General features: G+C 30.1%; 1 protein-coding gene across 1 annotated transcript in view; it reads left to right on the top strand.

Annotated features, from left to right (window-relative positions):
* Positions 1–879: 879 nt before the first annotated feature.
* Positions 880–16,234, top strand: part of LOC107173971 (zwei Ig domain protein zig-8-like) — a 483,155-nt gene continuing 467,800 nt past the window's right edge. The window contains exon 1 of the mRNA XM_089226338.1: positions 880–1,766. The gene's annotated coding sequence lies outside the window, so the exon portion shown is untranslated. The remainder of the gene's footprint in view (positions 1,767–16,234) is intronic.

The raw sequence follows: 16,234 nt of genomic DNA, 5'->3' as shown, positions 1-16,234 counted from the left end.
TAAGCAATTGTGCGTCATTTAGCGAAATGTATCTATAATTTAGTTTTAGGTTCATTTTAATATAAATTATAAGCAAATATTATTCCCAAGCCACCCCTCTAGAGGCGATATCGTCCTCGTTCAGAACCAATGAATATAGCATAGAATATATTATACGTCGCGGACTAACGGTAGCCACTGGTTGCTCAAAAAATCTAGAAATATGCGCATTCGAGTCTATAGAACCCTCAAAATTGATATTAATATTCCATTCTAAAAAAATAATAATAATAATAATAATAGCTAACAACAACAATAATGATAATTTATACATGTATTATCGTGTATAGAACTATATGGCAACATTATAACATAGTCGAGTTGAATATAATAGAGGAAGGTGAGGACGAAAATCGCAAATCTCTGACACAGTTCACGGTCCACAGCTACTTTTGTCGATTTCAAAATTATTTTCAAACATCCCGCGCGTTTTCCGTAAACAGAAACTTCTTCTACTGCTAATAATAATAATAATTATTATAGTAATAGTAACAATAAGTACTACATCCATGATTATTCTCGCGCGCACCCTACGTGCATGGACAATGGACATAATAATAATATATTGTATAATAAAATTGTGATGTGATGGTAATATTATAATTAATATTACTGTCGTGTGACGTGCCAAAAAACACTTTGGCGGCAAAATAAATAAATGAATAATAACTAGCCTCGAAAAACAATCCGAAACGCGTTTGTAAGTAGCCGATAATTGGCGAACGACCGGCGCCGGCGCCGACTCTTCTGGGCCGCCGCCGCCGCCGACGACGACTACGGCGACGCTCCGCGGCATCACCGATGCCGCCACCGCCGCCGCCGCCACCACCACCGTGCGACGGGCCAGCAGCTTGCCGGCGTCCGTCCCGAGTTTCCGTTGTGCGTCCGTCCCGTGCCGTCTTCGCGATAACCGCGTCCGCGACCGTTTCTCGTTGTTGGTTATCATTTTTTTTTTTTCCCGGGAAAAATCCGATTTGTAACATAACACCGTGTTGTACGTGTTGTACACGTGTGACGAGTGAAAACGATAAAGAAAAATATAAAATATACGAAAATTGTTAATGCTCTGCGAAATCACACACGAGCGTGTCTCGCGAGGTTGTGTCGATCACGCATGTAATAGAGATTGTGATTCATAATATATATATATTTGATTTTTTCCGATCGGTCGTTAATATTTTAGCGACGTCGTACCAACCTGTGCAAAATATTATCGGATCCACGTGTGTTTTTGGTGCGTGTGCGATCTCCGTCATCACCATCGGTGTGGTTCGTTTTGGTAGCAGTGTATAATATAATAATATTATCATAATTTTATATACTTAAAATATTACTACCTATTATAATATAATATCGTAGTGTCGGTGTTGTGGTCGTACGGGGGCGTGTGCGTGTGCACAATGTCTGACGAAATCCGAGTTCGACAACGACGCTGACGACGATATTTTGCAATACCGACCGGTCACCGATCGAGGTTTCCATCGGACCACCAGCGTTTTGTCACACCGTTCGTGTCAAAATAATCAGTGATAACTTTAGAGGATCGTCGCCATCGATTTCTGTTAATACCGCGTGTTTTCTTTTCTTTTTTGGTTTTTTTTTTTTTTTTTTTTGACAATTGTGCGAGAATATTATAGTTTAAGTCCGTGAGAATTTCGACGATCACATCTATTGTTGCAGCCGCAGCCGTCGACGACGAAAATCATCTAATTCTCCACTGTCTAACGGTAATTGACAATTATTATACAATATCATAAAATATATTGAACAATGCGTAACTTTTAATAAAATAATAATCGCGCATATCGACTGGTTATAATATTAAACAATAATACTCACTTTTGAATTGCGATGGAGTCAACACCACGAGAGATTGATTAGAACTTTTGTACATGTCATCGCGATGCCTCCCGGTAGATTTTTTCGTGTTTTCAATTCAGACCAATTCTAATTTCGGTTGGGTTGGCCATTTGGTTTATGGTTTGGTTGACTGTGAATAGCAAATCGAAAAACTCATAGTTTTAGTTAAAGGCTTTAGAAGAGAAAACATACGCTACAATAATAGGTAGAAATGTTTTGACTTAACAAAATTCAAAATTTAAATAATATTACGTTATTGTTTAGAAATGAGTTAACCGCTGGTTTTTACCATGGTATGAAAGCAATGTAATATTTATACCTACATTGATAACGTGGTTTTTATATCGACGAGGTGAAGGTTCGTCTAAGTGCCCCATATCACTATTCAAGATTTCAAACTGTCTAGTTCAATAATGCACCGAATTTCTTCGAAAACACTCATTTTCTGGCTGACATACATACTCCCGTATTCAACATGGCGCAAGCTGCTTAAAAAACTTCAGTTATCCGAGCAAAACATACGAGTATAACAATAGAGCATCGAGGAGAGAATAGGGACCATGCACGTGCATTATACATAATCTGTTAATCATATTTTAATTTTGCACTAAAACGTGGTTAATAATAAAATTATTGCTCACTCGATCTACAATATTTCCATCGCACATACAACTGAAATTTAGTTGATGAAATAGCTTTTGCCTCGCTTTGGTATAGATTAGTAGCTAACATTATATTATAGGTCCAATTACATTAACAACTAACAAACACATAGATAATAATATACAAAGCGTTTGTCAAGTTAATCATTAATTATGGTATCATAGTTTATAATTCTGTCTATACCTACAGAACAAGTCAAATTAAATACCAGTTACTCAAGATTTTAAGTTATGCAGGTATTACTTAAGTTGAATACTCCACAAGTCACAAGCCTCTTCAAACAGTACTTATAATATTCGTTGGTTTTTATTTGTTTGAAAATACATGTACATTGCATATTGTGTTGTTTGAATGTGATATTATTTCATAGTGTACCTACACATTTTTTACAAGGATAAAGAGTCAAAATTTTAAATTTTATTACCATAGTCATTGGGGCTGAATTTAAATCATCAAAGTTTATATTTATATGATCGATAGTAACCCACATAGGAATATTTGCAGAGCATTTAAAAATATGTCTTTTGTTTTTCTAAAAATATGTTCCCACATGCACCATGTTACAGTAGTCGAAACACATTTCATTTTCATAAATATTTTATAAAATCATAACATAAAAAGTGTACTTACAGTATATATTTATCAATATAACATATTACATTATGTACCTATTGAAATAATCGAATGCTTAATATTATAACAGTGCAATATCACATGGTACCTACGTATACTCTAGTATTATACTATTATAAATGTAAAATACGATTTGACAATTTTTGATTTGGCAGTTAAAAATATGGAATATGCATTAATGCCTCGATAAAGTCAATGTGTAAACAACGAAACTTGATCAACAAAATATAATATTAGGTCAGGTATCTAATTATTGTAAATTTGTTATTATACTTTTTTATGTGAAGAAATAAAAACAACTTCCGCCCTACAGAAAAATAATTCTTGAAATATATTTTGATATATTATCGAAAAACAAAAAAAACACTATGTTTTATATTTGTATACATTTTAAGCTTAAAATCTTGATACAAAATATATTCTAACTAATTTAATATCTTGAGATTATCGTAGTTTTCCTAATATAATACACGTACACAATACATTAATTTTAGTTTCCATTTAAATTAGTAAATTGTTATTATGTGTTATATTTTCTACTCTCAATCTGAAAGCAGTGTAAAGTTTACAAATCCGAAAGTGCATTACTTCTTTTTGAACTAACTTCATAAATAATAAAAGTCATGGAGAACTCTACTTTTATGTATACGTTTTATTTTCCTTTAAAGTTTTGAGACCTTTTCCTATGTTTTAAAACATTAACGATATTAATAATTTCCAAAATTGCAATGTACACTCAAACCATAATTTTGATTAAATATAATATACGTTATATTTTTGCTTAAAATTGAATATTTTGGGATTTTGTTTTAGTTCTTATAACTTTTTAACAACAATTTTAAAAAAGCGGGTAAGTCATGGATGTCGCTCTGCTTTACAGTAGGTTACAAGTGGGTTACTGTAATGGATAGAATTAAATTAAAATTCAATGATATTATATCATTGTATACGAAAAACAATTCTGAGCGGAGACGGTTTATCTGTCTAGGATATATTATAGATTATTATTACTTATTATTAATACGGTAGTCGGTATGTTGAATTAATATTATTTGCATGTTGTCCTGAAATAATCAGCGATACTGAAAAAAAAAAAATATTATATGTATACTTTTGTGATTTATACGTATGTTGTCAAAATTCAAACTTTGAATGCTTGTAAAAAAAAATGTGACTATGTATTTCTTTGATATTTCAACTGCTAAAACACACATCATGGTAAAATCAATTATTATAAATTTCTTGCTCTACTCAGAATCTATAAAAAATATTATCCTGATTTTTACTATAAATATTATGTTATTGTGATTTTGCTGTAAAAATGTGTTAATTAGACACTGCCTTATATTTATTATAGGTTTAATCGAGGAACAATTATACTACTTTTTTAAAGTAGTTACTAAATTGTAATATAATGCTTATAGATCTCTATATCACTGGCATAATTATGAAAGAATTTGAGGTGATAAGGAACCTTAGGAACTTCCCCCCCCCCCAAAAAAAAAAAGATCCTAAGATAACTATAATAAATATACATAACATATCAGTTAAGTACGATTTTTAAACTCAACTTAATGTAATTAATGGGTTTATTTTAGTTTCAAATAATATCCTAATTTAAATTTAATATTTTCAGAACTTTTTTTTTATACACCCATACTAGTATACTGTATTACATAATAATTATTAGTTTATTGTTTACCATGTAGCAAAACGGACAAATTATATAACTGACGTCTTTTTAAACTTCAGCCTAATATTTAAATTGTTCGATACATTATATGTTTTCAATATCAGCAAATAAATAAAAATATTAAAATTTTAATGAAAATAAATTGTTAAATAATATATTATTATTGTTAGTTTTTTTACAAAATGTAGTATTGTGATAATTTATTTTAAGGGCTAATTGATTTGGTAAATTATAATTTACCTATAACAATACTATAGTTATTTTATAAAAAATGTATCAAACGAACTTGAATATTAAAAAAAAAAAATGTCCGTTATGTTTAATAATGTTAAATATTATATCATTATCAAAAATCACTATTGTACATGTATACTATAAATAAGCTTTGATTCCGTTGTTTTTGCTGCTTTGGGACGATTAATTTTTATAATAGTGCTATTTAAATTTTAATACTTAACATAAGATTTATAACAACATATCATCATAACAATGAAGCTTTTCAAAAAAAATAAAAAATTGTACACATCAATAAATTTAATTATTATTTTGATGTTGCCATGTTGAATTGTTGAATAACGAACATCAGGACATTCATTCAAAATCAGTGGTTTCAAATTGATATATTTTTTTATTTTTAAAGCAATTTTCATGTAATATCACATGAACTCTTGTCAATTTGGCAGTTGCATAGGGTTGTAAAATCCAATGTTTATTTTAACAAACAAATAGATTTATTATAATATTATTTTTCGATAATCGTTTTAATTTTTGATTTGTTCATGTTGTTTAAGGACTTAATCATTCATATACAAACGTGTAAATACTAAATATTGGTATTATATGTTACTCTCATTTTATACTGTTATTGAATCATAATATTATGTAAAAAAAAATTAAATTAAAATTAAAAATTTATAATAACATGCACCATGCTTATACATTTTAAATACAATGAATAAAATATTTCTTTCACCTTTTATCATGAAAATAAGAACAAGTATGAGGATAATAAAAAAATAAAAATACCATAACGATATTATTACTGCAGTTCAGAAATATACCACATATTATGTATTGTCTGTGTTTATATCTACTATTATTTTCCACATCGTTTTATATATAATAAAAAAACCATTTTTCTAGAAAGTAGTGGTAACATTTAAAAGGATAAATCAATACAGAAGTAGTTAAAAATATATTTGTTTTTATGTATTTTGGAAAATATTTCATTCGTTTATTTAATTCAAACTAATAACAGTAGTTCGAAACATAAATAATAATCATTAATTTATAATGCTTGATCAACATATTATTAAAATTACATTTGACGGTAAAATATAATCTTAATTTCACAAAATTCTCGAATTTTTGCAGAGTTTTTAAGCAGTACTCTTCCATTGTCAAAAAATATTTGACATATCTAATACCTATACAGCAATATTTTTAGCTTCAACATTATAATTTTATGATACCGATTCCAGTAGCTATTTGGTCATTAGGCTATGTTGAGATCAATTTTTAAATTTTTTCTACCTAAATCTTATACATATATATAAATAAAATTTAAAATTATTTAAGTATCCCGCACTTATATAATAAAATATATTTAAAACATCTAATCAAGTAATCTCTATGATAGATTAAACATTATTTTTATTTTGAAGTACTCGTATATGCATACAACTATTGCGTTTTGAAAATTACACACTATAGAATATATAAACTTCTCGCACAGGAACCACAGAATTGTCTGTAATTAACTACCAATCTGAATGGATTTTCTAATTAAGTTTGAAATTCAAGTTAATGACTAATGAATATTTTTTTTAAATAAATAACTACTTTTTGGGTATTTTTTATGTGTAGTAATATTGGTTTAGATAAACATCATAATATGCAAATTAATTCAAACCAGTATGTATGAGATAAATAAATGAATGTTTAATATCTATTTATAAATATTTTGTATCACGTATTTAGGTTTTATGCAATTATTATTGTTCGAAGAAATATTAAAATGTAATGAAAATTTTTTTTTTGCTCTAAAAATGAACAACTTCAAGATGATGGTTTATCTAAAAATCTTTTATCAGAATTAATTTATTTGTTTTATATGCTAATCAAACGTTTATAATTTGTTGGGTTGTTTGTTCATAAAACCTTAAACAATACAAAATTACTCAATTTTAACTATCATTATTCAGAAAAGGGTCATGACGACGACAATGGTTATTCGTACTTCAACACTACCTGCATTCTGATATAATAATACTGTACCGTAAAACTAAAGGAAATAAATAATGTTCATAAATATGAAGTCAAGGAATTGAAATATTATCTCTGGTTGCATGCAATCTGAGTTTTCATTCATATCTGTATACAACTACTACTACTACAACAAATTACAAAATAAAATCGCTACCAGGAAATAATATACCATCAGCTATTTTTAACACCCTCCGACATTAAAAGCACAATTTTTCATTTTCATAATATTCACACCAATGTATACAATCATATTATAATATATTTTGCGTTAGATCCAAATATCAAATTAAAAATTGTCCAAGTGATTAACGCTCTTCTATTCAAAAAGTGTCTGCAGAGAAGCCACTGTTGTAATGGATGCGTTAATTTTGAATTCAATGGTATAAAATCATTGAACATACGAAAAACGATTCTAAGCGCCATCCTTTATAATATAATTAGGAATATTTAATGATATTATTATGATTAAATTAATTAATTATTTTACTATAATAGGCATTAGTACTACCGTCGGTTAAATTTATTTTAAATGTTCACTTTAATAATATCAAGTTATGAAGAAATTTGTATTCAATTTCAAAAATTATTTGACCAAGTGAATTTTTTTATCGACATTAATAAAAAAAACTGATAAAAATCATCGATTATTTATTTTTCATCTAAACATCGAATATCTTATGCCCATAGATAATAGCTTCAAAATACTCGTATTTTGAAAATAGTTTAGAGTACAAAAAATACTAGTATAAACATTCAGCGAATATTATTTCATGTATTTTTAGTAATTTCTTTTACAATAATTACATCAAATTAATTTTATTTAAAACTTACTAATTTTTTTGTAAAAATTCCGAGTTTACCCTTGGTAATTATTTTTTTTTTGTTATTCCCCGTGTATTTGAAATCTATAGATCATTTTGCTCAGTCTAAATTTAATTTTCAATAAAATTTAAATTTATAAATATGTACTTAATATAACAATAGTAGTATAGTAACTATGTCATATATATTCATAATCCAAAAGTTATAAACAATAAAATATAAATTATAAGTTATCAAAATTTGAATACAATTATATTTCACACAATTTTTTATGAAAATTTAAGAAGTTATATAAGTAGTTACATTTAAATAGTTTGTTGCCCACTTCTATTTTTTCTATAAAATGAGTAATGACATTATTCAAATTATAAATAATCATAAATACCATTTTTTTTTTTTAATATGAGTGAGCACGCATTGATTAATCATCCCTGTATAGTAGACATGTGTGTAATGATAATAATTACTATAAATTAATTTTTGTTATTGATATGATATACATCCTTTTATTGGTTTAGTATAAATAGTACAAACAGGCAACAGCATAATGCTTATTAGTTTAAATGTTTTTTTTTTAATGTACATAGGTTAATCATTAATTGATTAACAATATATTATATTATATACAATTCAATAATCAAATATTATTATATATTATACACTGCATGTTATGTATGTTATTTTTGAGCGATGTATTGTAATTAACAAACTGGTGTAACGTGTAAATTGAGTGACGGTTTGTACATTTTTAAAAAGCTTTCATGATGAACACGATTGTTCAAATAAATTGACATTGATGGGCCGTCGTCGCACGGTGGTTGGAGGATGGACAATTGCGACAGTCACGTGATTATACGTGCAAATCGTAAAACTCACGTCTAGACGTACTCGGCTGATAGCTGAATTTATTCGTTTACAAGCACACCGGACCCAATCCACTGAGAGTGATGTCGTCCACACACGTGTATATTCTCTTCTTAGAGAAGGAGGTACAAGAGCTACACGCACTCTACCCTTACCAAAGTGAAAAGACGTCGATGAAGACTTTGGGGTCGTTTCGACACAAAAAACATGAAAAAAAAAAAACAAGCACATACACACCTGATTCAAATAATCCTCCTCAGTCACGACTTGTGGTAGGGAATGACCAGCGGGTGAGGTTATCCCTCCACCCGTTCTCAGAGTAAAAAGAACCAGAAAATCGATAGACGTGGACTATGTCGGCTAACGTAGAGATTGCGGTTATTTGCTATTATTATTATTATTATTATTATTATTATTACTACTATTATGTATGCGTATTTTAGAAAATAATAATATTATAGTATGGTTATTACTTATTATTCCGCAATGTCTCGCTACGTATAGGTAGGTACGAAGTTACATAATATAAGTACGTAAGTAGTAGGTTAGGTTAGGTTAACTTATCTTCCAATGAGAATAATACGATTCCTTAATCCATCTTTTCATTTTTTTCATGGAATCCGATTTAAATAAAAAGTATTCTGTTTATGCGAATTGCCTGATTTGAATATTTTTATCTCGTTTTCTTAAATTTTATCTAAAGTAATTTAATGAACTTTTTAAAGAAATTTTGAAAAAAAATCATATCTTATATTTTAGTACCTAGTATATTATCTGTGTCTTTGCGTTTCATTATTAATTGCACTACACTAGATATTTTGATTTTTGACATTGGCTCTCAAGATGGTGGTTGTTCTTATTAAGGCGGCCCTATACTTAAAAACATGCATTATTAAAGTGCGGATTTAGGAATTTTTATCACCTATGTAAATGTCCTTTTTTATGACATTGGGTCTTAATTTAATAATGTTAATAATAACAGTTCATACCTCTTTTGCTGTATTCTCAGCTGCCGTTGTCTGCGTCCCTATTATTATTGGGTGGGACGGTGGGTACATCAATTCTTCCGCACTGGACTTCAAAACGTTTAAGTGTGGGAGGACGGTGACCGCAGACCGGCGGGTCCCAGTCCCCCGCCCATTTATGTCGGCGTCGTGTCATGATAATACACATAGGCGTTAACCCTCGTGGCTCTTCACACGCCTCACGATCGTACGATCGACTCCGACCTGTGTGGCGGTGGTGGTCGTATAGCAGTGGCGGACTTTGGCTCGTTGCGTGAAAACGTTCTTTGAATATTATCCTTAATGATGATCGATTAATGGTTCAGACGATGACAGTTTGGCGGCGGAGACGGAGTTGTCTCTCCGAGAGTTCGTCTCCACCCCCTCACCCAGCACAAACACACACGCGCACTTAAACACACAGACGTGCGCGTAAGCACACACATAAAACCCCGAGGGAATATGCAAATCGTAAAACCCGACTTTCGTGCGATTCAATTACCCTGACGGCCGTCAGTGCCGCACACACACAATCAGTACTATTTCCACCCTCTTTAGGTCTGCGGTGCGCACTTGTTTCCGGCGAGATCGATAAAATTAAAAATAAAAAAACGAAAAATCCACAAAATATCCCGACAGGCACTTTGTTCTGCTGTATGTCTACAATGTGCAATTCACTTCTTGCTCCGCACGTACATTCACGAATGATGCCCACCCCATCGGTCTCCGCACTTATATAAGAGAGCGTGTTTCTCGCGTGAAAATACCGTTTTTGCAATGTCCACCGCCGGCTCACAACTCGTCTTGTTCACCCTCTCCAGCGACGGCCCCTTCGCCATTCACTACCGCACACGAGCGATCAACGGGTTTTAAGGGTTTATACTCGTTATTTATTTATATTAATTTCAGTACTGTTTTGCTGAATTATAAATACTTTTTGTATAAAACCCATCGTATATGTACTGTTGTTAAATCGTTTCGTCGTTAAAACATTATTATTATTCGCACATTTTCGATTATACGTTTATGTAAGTAACGCTTCGTGAATTAAAATTCCAACTTCGTGTTATCTACCCAAGTACTATACCAACAACACTAATTTACAATATATATATATTGATTTATGTGCATAACATAAATACAATAACAACATATTATATGTTTTATGATAATATCATTGATATAATATGTGTATAATTATACATTTACACTCGTTTTCAGATTTTTCATAATTTTTTTTTTTTAATACACATTATAGTGCAGTTCTTTTTTAAATCGATGAGTTTAATAAAGACTTTTATTCCGTGGTACCTTTATCGGCTATATCGTTCAAATATACTTTGTGTAAAACTGTAAACTTAATCAATATAAATGTTTTCCAGTAGGTAAGTATATTTAAAATGCACATGTGTAGATCATTATAATTTCCGACTTCAATCTATTATAATATTTCTTAGAAATATTAAACATGATAATATAATAATAAGTGGCTTGGTGAGGCGCGGTCGTACGCTCAATCTGCGTAAACGCACTGAGCGTACGTACCGGCCGCAGTTGCTAGCTCCCGGATGGGTGACCACCCGGGATTTTTAGCAACATATCCTTGCCACACATACACAAACACGTGTTACAACCCTACCAACTCAAAAACCTACAAACAAATATACAAAAATAACTCCTACCGTACCACCCCCACACCTAATGGCCTATGTTGCCGCGGGTTCCCCTAAAAAAAAAAAAAAAAATATAATAATAACTAACGAATATTTGTTTGAATTCAAACTTTTATCAAATTAAAGTGTTTAGGTACAAATATTATGCGCGATGATTCTACGCAAGTCAAATATTTTATGGTTAGTACTTTTGTTCTTTATTCTTAAACTATTCAATAGTATATTTAGTACCTTACATAATTTGATCATTGCTAAGAAATATTTTTTTGAAAAATTATTACCAATTATTATTTTATTGCTCTACATTGGTTTTAGAAGTTGAAAATATATAAAATACGTTACCTATTATAAATTATTATACAATTAGTATATATTTTGTGAGTATAAAATATTTTGTTAGGAATACATTTTTCTTCTTATTTGTACAATATTTACTATACCTATGTGTAATTGTTTAGTTTAATAAAATAAATTTATAAACGTAACATCTGTAGTTGATGTTATAGCATAGGTGGACTTATGTCGAAATTAATATTTAAAATTTAAAAAAATATATGGTTATTTACCAACTGCAATATAGCTCATAATAATAATATTTAATAATTTAGTTTAATTTTAAACATAATAATTATTAAATTACGTCTCTCTGTTTCTAAATAAATCATTAATTAAGTTTTATTAAAAAGATGAACTTCTAATAATAGGTTACATTTAAATCAAGTTAAATTCCGATACTAAATTAAAGTGCTTATGGAAAATATTTTAATTCTAATCAGAATTAATTATAAAGGAGCTTTTAAAATTTAAAGAGTATTATTTTGTTTTGGAAAAATTAATACTTTTGAGTTTTTGTTGTTTTATTATTATTGTTAAAAGCATTATAAATTATAGATGTCAAAAAATGTAAATTTTCTCTTGGTAAGCACAGATTAGGCTTTAAAATTATGTCACTTTGTATAAAATCATTTTTGAGACATCACATACACTTGAGTTCGGTATTAACGCGGAATAATTTAATAAATTATCACGTTAGAAAAATGCAGAAAAATACTGTTGTACCTAATCATTTTTTTTTTTTTTTATCATTCGTGGTTAGGATTTTCCATACAATAGGATTGTAATAAAAGAAGGAAAAATTATAAAGAGAAACAACATTTAAATAATGCCGATAAATGCAATTGTGTCATTTTTTTTTAAAAATATGACAATAATTATAATATATCATAACATATTAACTCGCTAATAACCGTAAAACCGAAAACAAAAAATGTGAAAGAATTGCTCAAAAAATATTTATAGAATAGACATGAAAACTACGTGCACGGGCGTATTAATGCATATTATAGAAGATATATTTACTATTTAGTTATTTTTGTTGTGACTACAAGTAAGACCACATCGTATGACATATATTCAGATGAATTAGGTTCAAAAAAAGCATTATATACGATATTATAGAACGCACCTTATTAATTATTCGACCAAAATTATTATTATTTTTTTTTTTTTATTAAGGGAAACCCGTGGAAACATAGGCCCAAAATTATTCTTAATGGTTTTAAATACAATCATACGAATCAAAGAGACGTCACCGTTTTCAGCCAAAATGTACCCTTCTCTTTTCGGCCAAAAAATATCTTTTCCTTTTCAACCAATATCATTTTTCGGCCAGTACATACATATTATTAACTTAGTCGTAAAAAATTAAAAATTAGTTTTGTTTGAAAAATGTTACTATTTTTATAGTTTTTACTCTTCAATGTAAGTTTAATTTATTTAATAGTTGATTTTTTTTTTTTTTTTTTTAATAAAGATAAATCAGTATTATTCCTTGTTAGTTGTTTGATATAATATAATGTAAAACGCGAACCCAATCAGTCACGGTATAATATCATAATGTTTTGTCAATGATTTAATGTCAGACTGTTCTGTTAAAGTATTTCTGTAAATACCTTGAAAAAATAAAGAAGTGCCTGATAAATGTGTGTATAATTATAGCCGATATTAGATGGTGTGTGTGCACCCTACGGCTTTCTCACGTAACAATTATTATTAGTTTGGAAGTGTGTCTGGCGCAAGTTTGAGTCTTTGAGACAATTATGGAACACACCGTTGGAACGGATATCTGGTGGTGCCTGTTTCTACACATTTAGCTCAATAGAGGAACAATGTTTTATTTTTGCTTTTCGTGTTGTTTAAACATTATTCGCGACTAAGTCTGGCATTTAAAAAGGCCTTTGTTTGCGTGCAATAACTTTAAAAACTTAATTATTTGTTTCCATCCGTATAGTATCTATTATAGAGCGATACGTTGAAATTAAGTACGAGAAAAATAACGAAATACAATACTGAAATAATTAATAAATTAATATAGTAATAATAATAAAAAAAAAAATTTTAAAAATATTGCGTGTATGAGAACCAAGGTCGTTGTAGTAAACAAACATTGTAATATAATATTACCTATAAGCATTTATAGACCGAGTGTGAACCACTTTAAATTGTCACTAAACAATATAGTCTTACACAACCTTTTTGGCTTATTTTTGTCATGTAAAATAATATACGATAAAGCATAAATGCATAATTACAGTATAATATTAAAAAAATGTTTATTCTTCACATCTATTTATTGTCATACAACGTGTTCTGAGAATAGTAAAAAAATCTCATCTCCTCCCCTAAAAACAGCTGAACATGCCACCATTGACCTATAATAATAATATAATGTTATGAGCGCCCATGGACATGATAATAATATTATCATCGTATTGAGTGTATATTTTCGTATGAAATCGTATTTAGAAATTCCGCACTGAGCAGGAAACGCACTACATAATATTTAGTACGGAGTTCGATTTTTGTTCATTTATTTATTTATTTATTTTCGTTTGCAGTTGCCAGCTCTGCGTGTAACCGCATCGTAAATACACTATTTACGATATGACTGGACGCCGCGGAGCGCTCAAAAAAGTTTCGTTTGGCAAATTTTTAGATGGTAAAATTCGATACAGTTGGGGTGTATACTTTATAGAGAGGTCACTTTTCCGATTATCGTGGTGTACGTTTCCGTGAGCGCTAGAAAAAACTATAGAAAAATATTAAGAAATTTACGGCGTTGTAAACGAAATCGATTTTGGTCGTTTCCGTTGTAAATAAATTGTTATTCGGATGAAACTAATCTCAGCCACTTGAATGTTTGCGGATTATTTATTTAAGTTTTTTTCATTTATTTCAAGTATTATTCGTATACGTTATTGATACCAAGAAGCTTTTAAAATATTTTCACTGCTTGTGGATACAATATGACGCGGCTACGGCGGAGTTGATCTTGATAGGCGTCCACGGTAGGCCGATCGTACCCTGTGGCGTGGAGGTGAACAAAATAATGTACACAATTTGTTTTTTATAGATTTAATTGGTTTCTTTATTTGTGAGGTAAACACGACAGGTGGGTGGACGACGGCGTCGAACACAATATATATATGTATAGATATTTATAAACAAACGAGGACGTTCGATAACGTGGTTGTCTCTTGTCTCGTAGTAAGAGACAATATACAATAAAAATGCACTAGGAGTAGTTGGTACGACGGTCTGATTACAAGAGAGAGGGCTCGTCGGCGGCCGGTACGCGTCCGGAACGACTTGTCTTCCCGTCCCACCTTGCGCCTTTGCGACGTGGTGGGAGAGTCGACAGTGTCGCGCGGTCGTATCCCGTGGTGGCGGTTGACAAAAGTGTAGACTGGGTCGTAACGGTGCCTGTACTTTGTACTGGTCGCCGTTATACGTACCGTGTCAAATATACTTAAAAATTATTGTGATTTTTTCAAGTTTTTGTTTTTGGTTTAATTATTAATGATTTCAACGAACAAGCACGCCATATTAATATAGTTGGTATAGGTACCTATCATTTTGTTAATTTAATTCAAATCGGAAAATCTTAAAAAGTTGTTGCCTTTAGTGTAAGCCGTGGAATGATTATATTCACAAAAATTCATAAAATTGTTTTGTTAAAAATGACTACGTCATTATTAATTACTTATAATTTTCTTTTTCACATTTTTCTGGTACCTTTTGGGTCTTGAATTCTTGAGATATGACATAATTATTTTAGTTGTACGAGCTTAATATTATTTTACTCAGCTTTAATAATAATAATCATGTGCCGCAATCATCTTGATGGAATTTTTCTTCTTACGGTGGACTCTCGAAACGTGTACGATTTAAAATAACCACCTGTGACCTGTGATTGCGTTGAATTAATTTACATTTTCCAGCATATTATCAGGGGCGTGAAAAAAAAAAACCAGGCACAATAATATTATGCGTTTTACACATTACCGTAGAACAAAATTCCGTGACTATAATATCACACGCATTTCACGCGCGAATATATTACAATAATAATATTATGTCTTCCACGGTGGTAAACTACCTATGATATAACAATACCTACCTACTTACATACCAAATAATGTCTGCCTATGTTTCCACATTATAGTTATAACACAAAAATAATATTACATACGTATTACACCTAATTATGTTTCGTGAAATATTATTATTACGAAAACGCGAAGCGCACAATCGATGGTCCCTCCCCCAGTCACCCCACTTTACAACCTCCACCATGACCCCACCAACTATATAGTTTAGTATTTCTCCTCGCTATATTATAACATTTTGCTGGCGCTTGTGACTCCCGAGTTTTC

The sequence above is a fragment of the Diuraphis noxia genome, unplaced genomic scaffold, assembly GCF_037042655.1.
Source record: "Diuraphis noxia isolate RWA-SAM2 unplaced genomic scaffold, SU_Dnox_SAM2 contig0004, whole genome shotgun sequence".
Classification (NCBI taxonomy): Eukaryota; Metazoa; Arthropoda; class Insecta; order Hemiptera; family Aphididae; genus Diuraphis; species Diuraphis noxia.
Note: the sequence above shows the minus strand (reverse complement) of the source record. Positions and strands in the feature narration are given on the sequence as shown.